Consider the following 14,963-nt stretch of genomic DNA (forward strand, 5'->3'; position numbering starts at 1 on the left):
ATTCAGTCAGATTTTGCGCTGCAAATATCAATCCTAGTTTTAATTTGTCTATAACCATGGAATAAGCGGGATAATCAACGGCTTGCCGTGCGTTAAAGGATTTAAAATGCACTTCGCGGAGGCAACCATAGGTAACCACCGAGGTTATTAGCCTCCACGTCGTGCATTTAAAATCCTTTAACGCACGGCAAACCGTTGATTATCCCTTATTAAAATTAGGGCTGGGAATCGATTCCAAAAATGTTTGGAATCGATCCTCTCAAGGGGAATCGACTCCTCATTCAGAGACGTTTTCATTTCAAAAAAACTTACCTCTTAAACGGAAGGCTACATTCCATGACGGCTGCATATTTCGGCTGCAAGTCATCAAACGTCGATTGACGAAAATACTGTAAACGTAATAAAAACGGCTCATTACTAAACTCGTCTGAGTTTAAGGATGCAGCCTTCAGTTTGAGAAGCACCCATTAATTTGCATCCTGCTCGCTAATAGTTATTAAAGTCTGATACATTTCCACGAAAAGATTCGTTAGGATAGATCAATTAAATGAACCAGTTCAAAAAACGATTCAGATGTTATTTTACGGGAGAACTGGCTCATGTTGTCCACAATTTTGAGCGCTGCACGACAGAATAGACCATGACGTGTCTTGATCTTATTTACATCTTAAATAAATGCTATTTTTAATCTTTCTATCAGCCAATGATAACTCTGAAAGAAAACGCAGAGAGCACGTATCAGTGGCCGAGAGCGCATCTGATTGACAGCAACGCCACGAGCTCTTATATCATCCTGCATTTATATCTTTTTTTTTTTTAACAAACTAAGCTTCATATTAGGATAAGGTAACTTTATACGACCTTTACATCCTGCATTTATTGCGAAATTAGCTTCCTCCAATCTAAAAAACAAGAATCGAAAAAGAATCGAAACAAAAGTGAGGAATCGATTCTGGAATCGAATCCAATTGATTCCAGAACCAGGAATCGGAATCGGAATCGATTCCAAAATTTTTGGAATCGAACAGCCCTATTTAAAATGCACTTCGCGGAGGCAACCACTCTCCGCTTCGCGTCGGGCGGTTATTAGCCTCCACGTCGTGCTTTTAAAATCCTTTAACGCACGGCAAACTGTTGATTATCCCTTACGAATACAATAATAATTTGTGACATACACAGAGTTATCTAGTAAGATGTAGTGAAATGATGTAGTGAATGTTGCTCAGCTGAGTTACTGTGTTTGGGTACTGTACTGTGGTCAATGATGTCATATGTACAGTATGTGAGTGTTTTCTATCTGCACATTCATTCAACATTCATGTTATGTCATAAGACTGCACTGTCTATCTATCAATACATACATGTATGCATATGTATTTGTGTTTGTGTACACTGTCTATCTATCAATACATACATGTATGCATATGTATTTGTGTTTGTGTACACACAGGTACGTATGTATACACACACACACACACACACACACACACACACACACACACACACACACACACACACACACACACACACACACACACACAGAGAGAGTGCACTGATTCTTCATATATATTTGTTGTTATCTGTGTAATACACACATGAACTGTTGTTTATGAACATGCACACATGACTCACATTCCTAAAGTTGTCAACGTTTTAAGACAGGCTAATCTTGTTTTTACTCACCGATGCAGCATAAAACAACTTTTTAGCGGTTGGCAAACAATATGAACGATCTTCTTATAGATGCTTCTTCCTGTTTCAAAATAAATTAGAATGTGACGTATTTGGACGTAGGCGTGGCTTGTGACGTTACACTTGGATGTGGGCGGAGTTGGATGTCCACCGCAGGCTGCAGCGAGATGTTCCTCACACTAAACCAATCCCTTTGAACTTGACTGACTGAATATCCACTGTTTCCATTAAAAAATTAACATACAAATTCAAACTACAGCAAATACATTCTAAATCTGTTGAAACGCATCGATGTGAAGGTTCGACAAAGACACAATCATTGAACTGTCAGTGCGCGCCTGATGCTCATAAACACAGAGCCTCACTCCTCTTCTGTGAGCATTCATGATAAAACACTCACAGGACAATAATTTGGACAACTAGGCAAAATGTTTTGACGCAAAAATACGATAGGGATAAGAGCCCAAAGAACGAGCATAGTTTGTGAATCAATAGCGGACTTATGCGTGCAGAATGTACGACTCTGATATACACGAGTGTTATACATTAGGCACGCGCAAGTTTGTTATTACCTTGACATTAGCGCGACGGTTTGCTTCATACTGTCACAGTTCTGTCTGTCTTGTCATTGCTTTCTCCCATTTGTCTTCCCCTTGTCATTTTGTTATCATTTGGTTTATACCTCGTTTGTATATCACCGTCACCTGTGTTAGATTTGATCGTCATCTGTATCACCTGTGTCTTATGATTAGTCTGTCTTTAAAAGACTGTCTGTGAGTTTAGTTCCCTGTCGGTCTTTAATGTTGACATTTATAGTTTATGTTACGTGTGTGGATTATCCTGCCTGTTCCTGATCGTTCCTGAGTGTTTGTTCTAAGAGTATATTAAAATAGTGTTGATTGTTTATCTCGTCTCGTCTCGTCCTGCACGTGCACCATTATAACAGAAAGACCGACCGAAACAGTTTTACCCGGCACCTTCCCCTGCGTTTATTTTTCCGTCTTTGTTTTTCTCAGTGTTTTGTTTTTTGACTTATTATGGACCCTGCCGTTATCATCATCCTCCTGAAGCAGGGGAACCACTCTCTCGAGGACCACATCAGAGACTTTCTGTTCCTCGTGCCATCAACACACTACCCGGACAGCTGCTTGTGCACGTTCTTCCGCAACGGATTAAATGACAACATCAAGACGCAGCTGTCCGGGGAGGGTCCTCGAGAGAGCCTTGCCGGATACATCGAGTGGGTGCTGGCGTCCTGTGGATCTTCCTGGACTGTCAGCAGCGTCGAGGAGGACGTCAGCCCCACTCATGACCCAGAGAGCAGCCTACCATCACCCCGACACGTAGAGCATGAACCCGAGCGCACCGCGGATGAGGGACTAGAGCCGCGAGCGACAGAGCCAGAGCCCTCTCCGGCTGACCAGGTGATCTGCGACGGTGGATTGCGACGTGGAGCAGATGAGGGAAATGGAGTGCCCTGCCCACTGCAACTCCGCTGGGGGTGAGATAGACAACTCTGAGGACTTAATCGACTTCTTCTCCGAAGTTTTGGATAATAATTCATTTGACTTAATAGACTTTTTCTCTGAGCCACCGACCTGCCTAAACTTCCCTCCCACCCGCCCTCTTCTGTCTGAAACTGCCTGGTCCCCGCTGGCTCCGCCCAGCCGTCTTGAGTCCCCGCTGGTTCCGCCCAGCCGTCCTGAGTCCCCGGTGGTTCCGCCCAGCCGTCCTGAGTCCCCGCTGGTTCCGCCCAGCCGTCCTGAGTCCCCGCTGGTTCCGCCCAGCCGTCCTGAGTCCCCGCTGGTTCCGCCCAGCCGTCCGAAGTCTCCCAGGTCATCAGTCAGTCCCCTTGCTCACCCTCAGCCCACCATCTATGCAGTGGGCTCGCCGCAGGGATGCCAGCTAACATCGGTGGCATGGCTGGAGGTTCCCTCAGCTCCGCCTCCAGCCTCCGAACCCAGATCTCCACCTCGGCCCTCCGACCCTGCGGTTCCACCACGGCTCTCTACGCCCTCAGCTCCACCGTCGCCCATCGGCCCACCAGCTCCACCGGGCTCCATCGTCCCTCCGGCTCCGCCTTGGTCAGTCATCGACCATCCTCCGCCTCGGGACTCCACTCCTCTGGCTTCGCCTCGTCCCTCTGTCCCTCCGGCTCTGTCAGGCTCCTCCTTCCCGTCAGCGTCGCCTTCGTCCTCTGTCGCTCCGGCTCCGCCGCGGACCTCCGGATCTCCGCCTCCGCCTCGGTCGCCAGAGCCTCCTGTTTCTCCCGCTCACCAAGCAATCAGTAGTTTCCGGTGCGCGATCCCCTCCTTCCCTCCACTCACATTTTTTTTAAATACATTTTTTAGTATTATTTTTTATTTATTTATTTTTACTCAGTAACGGATGATATTTAAAATTTAGTTAAGTACAATTCTTAAATGAAAACGTACTTAAATAAAAGTAAAATTACAAAATTTAAAAGTTACTTAAAGTATCGTGTGACAGCGATAAATGGAGAGGAAGCAGGTCGAAAATGACAGTTTATTGCAGTGAACGGAATAATACAAACAAGCAAGTGAATGACGGATGATATCTCTCGGATGGGTGAGGCAGGGGCTAGATGGTCGATGAAGTGCAGTGTAGAATAATCCAGAGCGGGTGAGTCCAGTGATGAAGCGTGATAATCCAATGCAATGAACACGAAGACACGAACAACATCCAACGAGGACTAGAACTCAAGACACACGAAAACACAGCCAAGGTCCGGGGAACAATCATCTGACAGAGGAAGAGAGACAACGGTGAGTATAAATAGACTGTGATGATGAGAGGGACTGATTGGCAGCTGATGAGTGAGCATGACATACAACACAACAATACACAGACCACGAGACATGAGAACACAGCTGATCTGTGTACCGTGACAGTACCCCCTCCCCTAGGAACGTCGCCTGACGTTCCCAGACTCCTTTACCTGTCGATTGTAATCATCAATGAGGGAGTGATCCAGGATGTCCCTGGCAGGTACCCAACTTCTCTCCTCCGGACCGTAACCTTCCCAGTCCACCAAGTACTGAAATCCGCGTCCCCTCCGTCTAGAGTCCAGAATTCGATTAACCGAATAGGTAGTTTCCACGTCTACGAGACGCGGTGGTGGGGGAACCGGAGCTGGCGGATTGATACGTGCGAAAAACACGGGTTTGATTTTGGATACATGGAAGACGGGATGAATTCTCCTGTACACTGGAGGAAGTTTGAGGCGGACTGCCTCAACTAATGATTTTGGTGACAGAAAATGGGCCAATGAATTTGGGAGCAAGTTTATTAGACACGGATCGGAGAGGAATGTTCTTAGTAGAAAGCCACACTTTAGAACCAACGAAGTATACGGGAGGCCTAGACCGGTGGCAGTCGGCTTTGGCCTTGGTGCGGGCTCCCACCTGCAGTAGAGTCTCACGGGCTCTAGTCCAGGTGCGATGACACCTCTGGACGAAGGCGTGAGCGGAGGGGACCGCGACTTCGGATTCCAGACTGGGAAAAATAGGTGGCTGGTACCCTATACTACCTTCAAATGGGGATAGGCCCGTAGCTGATACTGGTAAGGAATTGTGGGGGTACTCCACCATAGACAGTTGTTGGCTCCAGGAGGAAGGATTTGTAGTGACCATACATCGTAACGTTCTCTCCAGATCTTGGTTGGCTCGCTCAGTTTGTCCATTGCTTTGAGGATGGAACCCCGAAGAGAGACTAACAGTGGCCCCCAGAAGTTTACAAAACTCTCTCCAAAATTTGGATACAAACTGGGGTCCTCTATCGGAGACCACGTCCGTCGGGAGGCCATGTAACTGAAAGACGTGGTCCACGACTGCCAACGCTGTCTCCTTGGCTGAGGGTAATTTGGGCAAGGGAATGAAATGGACCGCCTTCGAGAACCGGTCCACCACGGTTAAAACTACCGTGTTACCCTGGGAGGGTGGGAGGGCGGTAACAAAATCTAGAGCGATATGGGACCAGGGTCTCGAACGGATCGGCAGAGGTTGTAGGAGCCCATCTGGGGGTCTGTTAGAAGTCTTAACAATGGCGCAAACTGAGCAAGCCAAAACAAAACTACGAACGACTCAAGCCATGAGTGGCCCCTGGATGACACGCCACATTGGAACAATGTCCCCACTGGATAACTTCGGACCTAAGACCCTCTGGCACAAACAACCGGTTCGGTGGGCAACCGACCGGAGGCGTTACCCCAAGTAAGGCTGTCTTAACCTTCGATTCGACCTCCCAACTGAGAGTAGAGACAATAAGTGTCTCGTGAAAAATACCCTCGGGAGTAGACGGGCGATCGGAACGGTCAAAAATACGATATAAAGAATCAGGTTTTACATTTTTGGAACCCGGGCGGTACGAAAGAGTAAAATCAAATCGTCCGAAAAAAAGCGCCCACCGAGCCTGCCTAGAGTTCAGTCTTTTAGCATTTCGGATATATTCTAGGTTTTTGTGATCAGTCCAAACAATAAAAGGTACCCCCGACCCTTCTAACCAGTGGCGCCCTTCTTCCAATGCTAGCTTGACAGCCAACAACTCCCTGTTACCAATATCATAATTAGTTTCGGCTGTCGACATGCGGTGTGAAAAAAACGCGCAGGGATGCATCTTGTCGTCTGCAGGTGAACGCTGTGAAAGCACCGCACCTACCCCCACATCTGATGCGTCGACCTCCACCACGAACTGTCGTGATGGATCAGGGGTAACCAGAATGGGAGCTGAAGCAAAGCGGCTTTTGAGTTTGGCAAACTCAGCTTCAGCTGCGTCTCACCACCTGAACGACGTTCTGGGGGAGGTCAAAGCAGTCAGAGGTGCGGCTAGTTGGCTGAAGTTGCGAATGAAACGCCGGTAAAAATTGGCGAACCCCAGAAACCTCAGTAGGGCCTTACGGGAATCTGGGATTGGCCAATCTACCACAGCCTTAACCTTCTCGGGATCCATGCGCATACCTTCAGACGACACGATGTACCCTAAGAAAGGAACAGACTGTGCATGAAAATCGCATCTCTCCGCCTTGACAAAAAGCCCATTCTCTAGCAGCCTCTGGAGCACTCGTCGAACGTGCTGCATATGTTCCTGGAGAGAAGAAAAAAATCAATATGTCGTCCAGGTAGACATATATGAATTGATCGACCATGTCTCGCAGCACGTCATTGACGAGTGCCTGAAAGACCCCTGGGGAGTTGACCAAACCGAAGGGCATGACCAAGTATTCAAAGTGCCCCCTGGGGGTGTTAAAGGCAGTCTTCCATTCATCTCCCCTCCTGATGCGGACCAAATGATAAGCATTTCTTAAATCCAATTTCGTGAAGATGGACGCTCCCTGCAACCTCTCGAAGGCTGAAGATATTAGCGGCAAAGGATAGGTATTCTTTACCGTAATATTGTTCAACCCCCGGTAATCAATGCAAGGTCGCAGAGAACCGTCCTTCTTCCCCACAAAAAAGAACCCCGCCCCCGCTGGAGAAGAGGAGGGTCGAATGAACCCCGCTGCTAGAGAATCAGAAATATATTTCTCCATAGCCTCTCTCTCTGGAACTGAGAGTGAATAAAGTTTGCCATTCGGCGGAGACGTACCTGGCAGTAACTCTATAGCACAGTCATAGGGACGGTGAGGAGGAAGGGAAGTAGCCCGAGACTTACTGAACACTTCCTTCAGGTCGTGGTACTCCGTGGGCACGTTACACAGATCCGTTGTTTTCTCCTGAAACACAGAACTAGAAACAGACGGACAAGCAGACACAATACAAGACTCATAACACTTATTGCTCCACTCAGTCACCGACTTCAGCTGCCAATCAATCCGGGGGTTGTGTTTGATGAGCCAGGGGTGTCCTAAAACAATGGGTGAATGAGGAGAGTCCAGGATGTAGGATGATATACTCTCACTGTGGTTGCCAGACACAGTGAGAGTAACAGGTTCAGTGATGAGTGTGATGTCTGGAAGAGTCTGGCCATTGAGTGCGTGGACACTGATGGTGTTGGTGAGGGGAAGGAGTGGAACAGAAAACTGACGAGCAAAACTATAATCCAAAAAATTACCTTCGGCCCCAGAGTCCAACAGTGCAGTGCAGTGATGGTCTTGGTTTGACCATCTGAGCCTAATCGGAAGGAGCGTGGAGGTCGCGCTGGATGAGGTCTTCGTAGCGGAGATCCCACCCGACAGTAGCCTTAGATTTACTGCCGGGCTGGGCCTTTTACCGGGCAGTTGTTAGGAAAGTGTCCCGCGGCTCCAAAGTAAAGGCAAAGGCCCTGGGACCTCCGCCTCTCCTTCTCCTCCCGAGAAAGCCGAGCTCGACCCACCTGCATAGGCTCGTGATCGTAGGTGGGGCTGACCGCATCACCGCCGCTCGTTCGAGGTGTAGTTCCCTTCCCAGGGGGGAACCGAGCGGGTAAACACCGCCGCTCGGCTCGGGATGAAACATCTTGATTCTCCCACACCGCCGTTCCCCACAATGCCGCCCTCCCAGACAGCAGGGTGAGCACGAACGCTACCTTGCTTTCCTCACTAGCGAAGGTGCGAGGCTGCAATGTGAAGTGCATAGAACACCTAGTGAGGAAAGCTCGGCAGTAGTTCGGCTAACCGCTGTAGAGTTCCGGGGTAGGAAGGCGGAGCTCCGATGAACTGGACGCGCTGGATGGTGGTGGGGAAGTCGATGGCGTGGGCGGTGCGGGCGGCGCAGCGGGAAGTTGCATCTGTTGCATTCGCTGAGTGAGCTCGGACACCTGCCCCACGAGAGCACGGATCGCTGAACCCATCGTTTGCTCTTGACTGTCCATCCGAGAGATGCAGGCTTGCCTGAAATCTGCCGTGGTGGGTTGGGAAGAGCCTGCTGCTTCCATGCCGGTCAGATGATTCTGTGACAGCGATAAATGGAGAGGAAGCCAATGCAGGTCGAAAATGACAGTTTATTGCAGTGAACGGAACAATACAAACAGGCAAGTGAATGACGGATGATATCTCTCGGATGGGTGAGGCAGGGGCTAGATGGTCGATGAAGTGCAGTGTAGAATAATCCAGAGCGGGTGAGTCCAGTGATGAAGCGTGATAATCCAATGCAATGAACACGAAGACACGAACAACATCCAACGAAGACTAGAACTCAAGACACACGAAAACACAGCCAAGGTACGGGGAACAATCATCTGACAGAGGAAGAGAGACAACGGTGAGTATAAATAGACTGTGATGATGAGCGGCACCTGGTGCGGGACTGATTGGCAGCCATCAGTCTGAAGGTCTGGCTATACAAGACTATCTCTGTAGTGGTTACACATGACATGTAATTCGTTGTGAGTAAATCTAAGGGGCAGTCTTTGGTCTCATTAATATATTATTTGTTCCAGAGAAGAAGATAGTTTATGTAGCATGTTTATGTAAATTCAATGCTGTATATCAGAATGCTGCCTTTACTCTTTTCTAGCAACTTTTTGATAGCTGTTTTTGTTGTTGTTGTTTATTAAATATTATTACTCAATAAATAAAAATGTAAACTATATTTTAAATAATGTATTTAATCATAAGTGTTTAGTATTACAGTTTTTCTCGATTGTTTACACACTGGTACTGGTACTTGAGACACAATGACCATAACATGTAACTCGTGCACCAACCCCCTGAACCAATTCTGCTAAACTACAAGCACAATTACTGCTTTACACTCAAATTGCAATTCTAAAACACATTTTTTTCACAACACTACACACAATTCTCTGCATTTGGCACAATTTTCATGACGGAAATATCTTGTTTTCACAAGGAACACACTACCATTCAAATTCTAAAGTTAAGTTGTCCTACTATGCACATTGACTCATCACAATGGTAAACACCTGTCACACAGGTCTACATTTAGTCATTTAGCAGACGCTTTTATCCAAAGAGACTTACAACTGGGGTTTGATGAACTGGTTAATTGCCCACCCACGTTTTTTAGTTGTTTTTCTCCCTCCATATTCCCCATTCCTAAATCCTATTGAGGAATTTTTTTTTTTTTTGCCTGGAGATGGAGAGTGTATGACCGAAATCCACAAACGCGTATACCCCTTGTCCAAGCTATGGAAGACGCATGTAGAGATTTAGCAGTTGATGCTTTTCATGGCTGGATTCGCCATGCTAGGCAATATTTCCCCCGCTGCTTGGCCAGGGAAAACATTGCTTGTGATGTGGATGATGCTGTGGCTAGACCGAAACAGAAGACAGGATGTAGCATAGTTTTTTTTTTTTTTTTTTTTACAGTAACTGGATACAGTAAATCATTCTGTTTTGTATGTAGACCACTGTACAGTATGTGGAACTTTGTGTTGGTTGGGATGTACAACGTGTACATTGTTTTTGTGGGAAAAATTAAATATATTCATTACCATGTATTTGTGTGTTCTGAGTATATAAACAATATTCTCAAATATTTTACATCACAACACACTTATGTATATACTGTCTTTAGTAAGTGTAACACTGAACAAAAAAAGGCCTAAGTCATTACGTTGAATGCAGAAGTGTGTTTTACATTGAGCACGTCAGTGTTCAACTGGTTCTTATAAATGTCTATTGATATGATGGTTTGTGTGTGTCATTTCAAAACAAAATACCATTTTGAGAAGAAATAACATTGTTTTGAATGTGAAGTTTAATTTTGCAGGAGAATTGAGAGGTTTTGTCCATTGTGTGTGTCTTTTTGGATTTGTGTGTAGAGTTCTGAGAATATGAGACATGCTTTGAGAAAATGTGTGTAAACAATCAAGAAAAACTGTAAGAAGCGTGCCTGTGTTCGTGATGGTGATTTTAGTTAACGTTACATTGTTCCGCCTTTAGATGGCGACAAGAGACTGTTTTATGAGTGAACAGTTAAAAGTGACTTGAGACTTATAAACTGAAAATTTAAGCGGAAGTTATGTTTAGCTTCAACAACAGTTTGCCACAGCGAATAAATGGACTGAGCAGCAAAATCGCCTTTAACAGAAGAATGGATGTTAATATTTTCTTCAGTAAACTTTTAAACTAATGTCATATGATCGTGAATATGAATAATGAATCAGATGCAGGTCCGTTAATCACTTGCTCAGTCCATCTCTCTCTCTCATAATACTCAAACATGATACAGTGAGGTTTTAATACAGTAATCATAGGCTTTTAATGAAGCAACTCAACTTTCCTTCGTTACTAGTTCTAAACTGACGTTTTGGAATTAGTGAGATTTGTAATATTACTTGCAAATCATTGCTCTTTTGTTGATTCTGATTGCTTTCATTTTCCTCATTTGTAAGTCGCTTTGGATGAAAACGTCTGCTAAATGACTAAATGTAAATGTACTGCTGCACAATAAACGGGGTGAATACAAATTAAAATATAGTTCAGGGTTAAGACTCAAGTAATTTTTGGGAATATTTATGGGAATATTTGGGTCCTATTTGTTGAGTCAAATCTGAATTAATTTAATTTTGAGTCTCTATTAAAATGGGACTTGACCCTGAGTCTCTCTCAGTTCCTGGTTTAATAATTGATATCTATGATATGTATTACATCTGTGTTTATCAGCAATTACATTAGACACATGAGTCAAGCACTAATAACTCATCTTTAGTTTTTCTGTTTATTCTCTGCAGTCTTTCCGGCTGTCCTATTACACAGAAAGGTGCTGCTCTGATTTCTGCTCAACTGGAGGATCCACACTGTAAACTGGAGAAACTAGAGTGAGTCTCATCACATCTCAGTAACTATAAGGTTTGGAGTAAAAAGTAAAAACTCAGATGTGTTTTCTGTAGCAGTGGTTTTGTTGGCTGCCCTTTCACCCTCAGCTCAAACCTTTTTAAATAAATGTATGAATAATTAATAAATAAAAATAATTAAATTGGCATCTTACTAATTGCAATATTTTGATGAAACCTTTAGTGTTTGTCTTTAATATCACAGCTACAGTGACTGCTAGAATCTAGAAGTGCTTCTTTCATTACTGCACACCAGTATTAGAGTACAATCGGGCCAAAGACACGTGTCTCCTCAGAGTTATCAGACAAATGAATATTGAATGCAACTTCCAAAGGGAAAATATAGAAGTATATGAGGTGGAAAGAACAGCTTTATATGTCATACTCGAGGTAAAAAACTAAAGTAATATGTTTTACATTATATCTAACTTAATTATTGTCTAAAACAACCCCTTCAGCAATGATTGTACCATATTCTGCTTTGATCAAATAATTTACTTTTATTAACTGAGTACACTGTAAAATGGATTTATTAACTCCTTCAGCTCTGCAGCATATTTTGGATTTGTTACTGATTTTGTCATCCCTGAATTCAAAAGAGCACCCTACTCACATACATTGGAGTAAATTGATAAAAATGGTCTCATTTCAAAGTAATTTTGTAACATATTCTTTTAACACATGGGTGCAATAATAAAAAAATTTTGATTGCATTTTTTCACAATTTTTTGATAAACACAAATAAAAGATCAAATTTTTATTATTTTTTAAATTAAGTTTTTATTAGAACGTCTATTATTTAAGATCTGTTTGGTCTAGGAAAGTTTGGAAAGTTTCTTTTGATTCCACTTTCCGCCAGTAAACGGAAACAAAAAATTATAATTTTCTTTTTATTATTATTATTATTATTATTATTATTTTTTTTTTTATTTATTTATTTATTTATTATTATTATTTTACTGAGATTTAATTGAAGGGTGGCAGTTTGTCCTCTAGGGGTCTCTGTTCTGCAAGATAAGGCATCACTGAATTAAAAAGTGTCCTATTCCCATATACATTGGGCTAAATGGATAAAAATGGTCTCATTTTACACAAAATACCTTAAATTTTAACACATGGGTGGAATAATTCATAGTTATTATAGTATTTGTTGATAAACCAAAGTGTCCTAACTCTGATCAAGATCGCGGTGAGCGCTAGGGGCCGGTGTCCAGTTCATGAGCAGTGCGTCCTCCTCCCTCGTGTTTGGAAAGACATAAATCGAGATCGGATTGGTCTAGGAGTTTGATCTGTGTCTCTTTGGACAGATCTGATTGGGAGCTTTTCAGACATATGACACAATACGTGATGACGTAATCACCAGTCAACATAAACGTGTTAAGGCAAGCTTCATTTGATAAATGACTCATCTATGTTTGGTCAGTTTGAGCGATATGAATATGAATATAAATATTACTTCATCATCTTCACGAAGGGGGCATTGTTTATGGGGCAAATTCAGACCTGTTATGTTATGTTATGTTATGTTATGTTACGTAAAATAAATGGAAAAGTGATGGGATGGACAAGAAAGTTGAGGTTATAAGCTTTCAAATGGCATATATGTCTAGTTCACTTCTTCACAATTTATTAATTCTGTTCAATAACTCTGATGAGGGGGGATGCAGAGCTGAAGAGGTTAAAAAACAAACAAACAAAAAACCAGGAACTATTTCATCTAAAGAAAAATAAAAAGATTGTGAAAGATTCTTACACTGCTTGAAGATCCTATAACTTAAAATGGCTTCATTTCCATGGAATGTCTGGATACTGGATTCTGATTGGCTGGCAGGTGTGCAGTAAAAGCGTTTAATGCACAGGTAGTTCCAAGTCAGTTATCACCGTTCTATATTAATGCGCTGCTTTAATTGATGCACGCAAAAGCACAGTGTCACCAACGCGGTCTCTGTGGCTCCCTCTGACCGCCGCCAGCGGGAACCCTCCCCGGAATATTAGACTACATTTCCCATGACCCCGTACCTGAGACTCGCGCCTGTGTTTCCGGTTCACCGGTTCACTTCCTTTTGGCGGCCATTTATAGACTCGCTTCGCGGGGAGTTCCTCGCGAAGTTTTGCTAGTCTCACTACAATCCTAAGCGTTTATTCCATTGCATTGATTTTTGTTGCCGACTGGACTGTTATTCTCCCTGTGATTGCTTGCTTGTTTCCCTCGACCCCTGCCTGGATTTGACTACGCTATTTGGATTATCTGCATTGCTCTGTTTACTGGTGATAGACCTTGCTTGTTTGACTACGCTATTAAAGTTGTTTTGCACATGGATCCTCTGCCTCCGACTCAGTCCATGGAGGGCTTACAGAAAACTTCGCCGCCTTTGGATCCAGCAACAACTTCGACTCTCGATGGCGCTACAGCCGAGGCGGCCACGAGGCAACAGCTCACCACTGAGCTATCAGCTCAAGCCACGGCTCTCCGTAACCAGCAGCAACAACTGGATCGCCTAACGGAGGTCACCAGCCAGCTGGTAAGAGCTCTTCAAGGGCTTCAAATGACGGCGCCGCCCGCCACATCTCCTCCTGTTCCACCACCGCCTGTTATACCACCTGTCTCGGCCAGCCCGCGGCTGGCGTTTCCTGAGAAGTTTGATGGCAACCCGTCTAAATGCAAGGGCTTCCTTCTACAATGCTCGTTGTTTACCAGCCAACAACCGCATCTGTATCCCACTGATGAAGGAAGGATCGCATTTGTTTGCTCCCTACTCTCAGGAAGGGCCTTGGACTGGGCCACGGCAGTATGGCGGCTGGATCGGCCTACTTTTCCCTCTTTCACCAACTTTCTGCAGAGGTTTAAGGATGTGTTTCAGCCCAGTCAGGAGAGTGGTGATGCAGGAGAGCAAATCATGGTGCTTCGTCAGGGAAGGAGAACCGCGGCGGATTATGCTTTGACTTTCCGCACTCTTGCAGCTCAGAGCGGATGGGATGAAGGACCGCTTAAGCTCCACTACCGCCGAGGTCTTCAGTCAGATCTTCAAGTAGAGCTAGCCTGTCGGGATGAGAACATCAATTTGGAACAGTACATTGATCTCTCCATCCGGGTGGACAACATCATGAGAGCACGTAAGCCAGCCCGTTCATTCACCTCCACACCTCTCACGACGCACCCTACTGAGGCCGCCCCCGAACCCATGCAACTTGGGGCCACCAAACTGACTTTGGAGGAAAGGGAGAGACGATTCAGGGGGAATCTGTGTCTATACTGTGGACTGTCTGGACACATTCGGGCTAACTGTCCCACTCGTCCACCACGCCAATTCACCTCGGTGAGTAATTCAGCCACCTCTACCAGTTGCTGTCACATTCCCATTAGACTGAGTTATTTGAACTGTGTCCTTGAAACGTCTGCTTTGATTGACTCTGGTGCGGCTGGTAACTTCATAGACTCTGAATTTGTTACCGCTAATCACCTACCCACTCTCTCTTGTGCTTCACATGTATCAGTGGCCGCCGTCGACGGGCGACCACTAGGATCTGGAAGGATA

The sequence above is a fragment of the Garra rufa genome, chromosome 7, assembly GCF_049309525.1.
Source record: "Garra rufa chromosome 7, GarRuf1.0, whole genome shotgun sequence".
NCBI classification, from domain to species: Eukaryota; Metazoa; Chordata; class Actinopteri; order Cypriniformes; family Cyprinidae; genus Garra; species Garra rufa.